The sequence below is a fragment of the Ahaetulla prasina genome, chromosome 7 (genome assembly GCF_028640845.1).
Source record: "Ahaetulla prasina isolate Xishuangbanna chromosome 7, ASM2864084v1, whole genome shotgun sequence".
In the NCBI taxonomy this organism is placed as follows: domain Eukaryota; kingdom Metazoa; phylum Chordata; class Lepidosauria; order Squamata; family Colubridae; genus Ahaetulla; species Ahaetulla prasina.
In genome coordinates this window covers 100,332,052-100,337,271 of record NC_080545.1, presented here as the reverse complement: position 1 = coordinate 100,337,271, position 5,220 = coordinate 100,332,052, and positions in this window count along the sequence as shown.

Here is a 5,220-nt window from a genome sequence, read left to right as displayed (position 1 = left end):
TCACATGACCACCAAGCCACACCTACCCAGCTGGTCATTAGGGTAGAGAACCGGTTGTTCAATTATTTGAATCCCACCACTGCTTACGTCCATAATGGAGCCTGCAATTTTTGGCCATAACAATGGTCATCAAGCATGCCATCGTCGAACCGTGACAGCTTTTAGGACTTTTTTTGCATGTGTCATTAAGCGAGCACCATGTTGGTAGAGCTGTCATTAAGTGAACCCATTCTCTGCTCTGGCATTGTTTTTTGTCAGTAGCTAGAAGTTAAGCACCGGTTTCCGGCACAAAACATTTGTACGGATAATCAAGTTATAACAGCTCATTTAGTGATTGTTCCGCGAGTTTTGCCCCCTTATACGACCTTTTTCGCCACAGTCGCTAAGTGAATCACGGCAGTCGTTAAGTTACTTAACTCGGTTGTTAAATGAAACTGGTTTCCCCATTGACGTGGCTTGTCGGAAGGTCGCCAAAGGAGATCACGTGACCTTGGGAGATGGCAACCGTCGTAAGTTCATGCCAGTTGCCAAGCCTCTGAATTTTGATCACACGACCATTGGGGACTGCTGCAACGGTCATTAAGTGTGAAAAAAGGTCATAAGTCACTTTTTTTGATCCCGTCGTAACTTCAGGATCTAATCCGGGTCGGCCACCGGGACCAGAGGTTTTATCTTCTGAGGTTTTGAACTCCTGCTGGACTGCAGTTCGAAGGACGAGTCCGAAAGCTCGGAAAACTAAACCTCTGGTCCCAGTGACCGACCCCGATTGGATCCTGCAACAATATTTATCCTGGGAACATGTCCAGAGGTGAGCTTCACATACTGTCACTACCAGTTCGCCCAGCACCGGAAATGTGAGCGCGGATGGCATCACAAAACAGGCGCCTGGCATCACAAAACATGGCAATTCGCTCGTGCGCACCATGGCAATTCACTCGTGCGCCGTGGTAGCTCAGGCTGCAAAGAAGCCTGTTATTAGAACACAGCAGCCTGCAATTACTGCAGGTTCAAGCCCGGCCCGAGGTTGGCTCAGCCTTCCATCCTTTATAAGGTAGGTAAAATGAGGACCCAGATTGTTGGGGGGGCAATAGGTTGACTTTGTAAATATACAAATAGAATGAGACTATTGCCTTATACACTGTAAGCCGCCCTGAGTCTTCGGAGAAGGGCGGGATATAAATGTAAATAAAAAAAATAAAAAATACACAAATACGCGTGACTTCAAACAACACAGCAATCCGCATTTGGGCACCATCTGCACATGCGTGCGGCATAAAAAACACAGCGATATTGGACGGGATTGTACCCGGGCAGGTGGGGAGGCAGGGACCACCCGCAGGTTGCTACTACCGGTTCGCCTGAACTGGTCTGCATACCACCTTTGAACACTTCTATTCTCCTTCCTTCATTGTAACTTCAATTGGTCACTAAACGAAGGTTGTAAGTTGAGGAATACATGGAATGCTCAGGTGAACAAGAGCCACAGAGGCTGGTCATAATTATGGCATGAATAGTTGAATTAAAACCAACTCATGGTGAGTTACTCGCGAGCATCATCATTATACATTATACTTATGTTTGCAATAACATGATGATGGAGAACGGAGTAATCATTGCCGTGAATAATACTCTTAATTATTCCAGCCCAGAAATTACAAGAGGGTTGTGTTCATCTGCGGTGGCACAAACATTGGATGGCCGCTGGTTAGCACCTTTTCCAACTCACAAATTTCCTTTGAATAAAAGTTTGCGAGTTGGAAGAGCTGCTAACAGGTGCTTTCTCATCGTTTGCAACTCGTACAATAGAATAATCCATATTTTGTTTTTATTGTGTGTCCAGCCACTCCATGGAGCGCACGAAACCAGTTGTGGCTGGGCAACAGCAGACGCCTTTGGATACAATTTGTGATAATTTTTTTTCTAGTTTTCACACACGAACACACACATATGTATATGTCTCTATCCTTGACATCTATATATCTCTCCATAAATGTGTCTCTATATATTTCTATCTCTATAATTTGTATATTTATCTATCTATCTATCATCTATCTCTATCCATCCATTTACTATCCATCCATCATCTATTTATCTATATATCTATCATCTACCATCCATCCAATCTATCTACTATCCATCCATCCGTCTTATCATCTATCTATCTGTCCGTCCATCTATCCATCTACTAACCATCCATCCATCCGTCTTATCATCTATCTACCTATCCATCCATCTAATCTATGATCTATTTACTATTTATCCATCCATCCATCATCTATTTATCTATCTATCTATCATCTACTATCCATTCATACATCCATCAAATCTATCTACTATCCATCCATCTATCCATCTAATCTATCTACTAACCATCCATCCATCCGTCTTATCATCTATCTATCTACCTATCCATCCATCTAATCTATGATCTATTTACTATTTATCCATCCATCATTTATTTATCTATATATCTATCATCTACTATCCATCCATCCATCCAATCTATCTATCCATCCATCTATCCATCTAATCTATCTACTAACCATCCATCCATCCGTCTTATCATCTATCTATCTATCTACCTATCCATCCATCTAATCTATCATCTATTTACTATTTATCCATCATCTATTTATCTATATATCTATCATCTACTATCCATCCATCCATCCATCCATTCATCCATCCGTCTTATCATCTATCTGTCCATCCATCCATCCATCTAATCTACTAACCATCCATCTATCCGTCTTATCTACCTACCTACCTACCTATCCATCCATCCATCATCTATTAACTATCCATCCATCCTTCCATCCATCATCTATTTATCTATATATCTATCATCTACTATCCATCCATACATCCATCAAATCTATCTATCCATCCATCTATCCATCTAATCTATCTACTAACCATCCATCCATCCGTCTTATCATCTATCTATCTATCTACCTATCCATCCATCTAATCTATCATCTATTTACTATTTATCCATCCATCATCTATTTATCTATATATCTATCATCTACTATCCATCCATCCATCTATTCATCCATCCGTCTTATCATCTATCTGTCCGTCCATCCATCCATCTAATCTTACTAACCATCCATCTATCCGTCTTATCTACCTACCTACCTACCTATCCATCCATCCATCATCTATTAACTATCCATCCATCCATCCTTCCATCCATCATCTATTTATCTATATATCTATCATCTACTATCCATCCATCCACTATTCATCCATCCATCCGTCTTATCATCTACTATCCATCCATCCATCTATATCCATCTATTTATATATATGTAGTCCTCAACTTAAGTTTAGTGACCATTTGAAGTTACAACAGCACTAAAAAGTGACTTGACTGTTTGTCACTTACAACTGTTGCAGCATTCCTGTGGTCACGTGATCAAACTTAAGACGCTCGGCCACTGACTCCTATTTATGACGGTCGCAGTGTCCCAAGGTCCCGGGATCCCCTTTTGCGACCTTCTGGCAGGCAAAGTCAACGGGGAAGCCAGATTCACTGAACAACCATGTTACTAATGACTATAGTGATTCATTTAATAACGTAATAAAATGGGGCAAAAACCCACTAAATGTCTTGCTTTGCAACAAGAGATGTTGGGCTATATTTATTCTATTCTATTTATTCTATTAGTATAGCATAGAATATTAATAATATATAATTATTAGATGTTGGGCCAATTTGATTATCAGAAGTCCCCTCATCTGGAATATTGGTTTATTTTACATGGTCGTAATCTGCTATTCTTGTTAAATAAAGATGGGAAAGCTTATAACTATTTGTAGACCCGTTATGTAAGGAAGGAAAATTTATCAAGGTTTTTCTACATTTTTATCAGCATCCAGCTGGGATGGACTCTATATTTTTAATGTTATATTTAATTAATATTTGGGACTTTCCCTTTTTTTCCCCCCTTTTGGCTGTTACGCACGATTTCCTGCTTTGCATTTTGTTCTCGCAGATAAAAACAAAATAAACACATACACCATCTATTAAAAACTAAAGGATGCAATCTTTTGAGTCGGAAAACTTGCCGAGAGAATTCCAGATCCTCCCTGTTTTGGGATTCTTCCCGCGATTACTTTTCCAAACTTTGGCACGCTTGAACCTCGGGTTCATTTCCAGCCCGGGTGATTCCCCCTTAAGGGGAATCTGTAACCTCCTCCTGACTCAGTTTCCTCGGTGGGCGTCCCGTGATGCCAGGCAAAGTGCCAAGCCACGTGCTGAGGCTGCCAGGCTCCCTGGTGTGTTAATCCATCGGACTTCCGGGGTTGCGGCCGACATGAAACGCTCTTGGGGAAGTGTTCCACGTGTCGGGATTCGTCTGCCAAGGTGTGTCTCATTATCACACCGTGAAAAATTGTCCTCTGGCGACAAAGCATTGAGTGAGTGGCTTGGATGCTATGTTGTTTTGATTCCCTTTCCGGTGTCTCATCCTGCGACTCACCTGGCCAACGGCTCCCAGGTGACCCAAAGGTGTTTTTTTCCGAAAGGCAATTGGGATTTCTCGGGTTTTTATCTTCGAAAATGTTTCGCTCCTTGGCCAAGAAGCTTCTTCGGTTCTGATCAAAAGCTTCTTGGACGAGGAGCAAAACATTTTCAAAGAAAAAAAACAAGGAAGTCCAGTTGCGTTTTGGGAAAAGTTCTGATCAGAACCAAAAAAGCTTCTTAGACGAGGAGCGAAACGTTTTCAAAGAAAAAAAACAAGGAAGTCCAGTTGCGTTTTGGGAAAAGTTCTGATCAGAACCAAAAAAGCTTCTTAGACGAGGAGTGAAACGTTTTCAAAGAAAAAAAACAAGGAAGTCCAGTTGCGTTTTGGGAAAAGTTCTGATCAGAACCAAAAAAGCTTCTTAGACGAGGAGCGAAACGTTTTCAAAGAAAAAAAACAAGGAAGTCCAGTTGCATTTTGGGAAAAGTTCTGATCAGAACCAAAAAAGCTTCTTGGATGAGAAGCGAAACGTTTAATTTTGGTTTCTATTGCTTTCTTCATAATTTCTACCCTGGCATGAGACAGTGGCACGGAGCCGAAAATGCTGCATTAAGTCTAGGGAGATCCGGATTCAAATCTGTCCTCGGACATGGGATGACTTTGTGAAGTCCCTCTCTCTCTGCCTAGCCTACACCCCACAATTCCCATGAGAAAAGTGAGGCCCACATCACAAAATGCAAAATAAATAGGC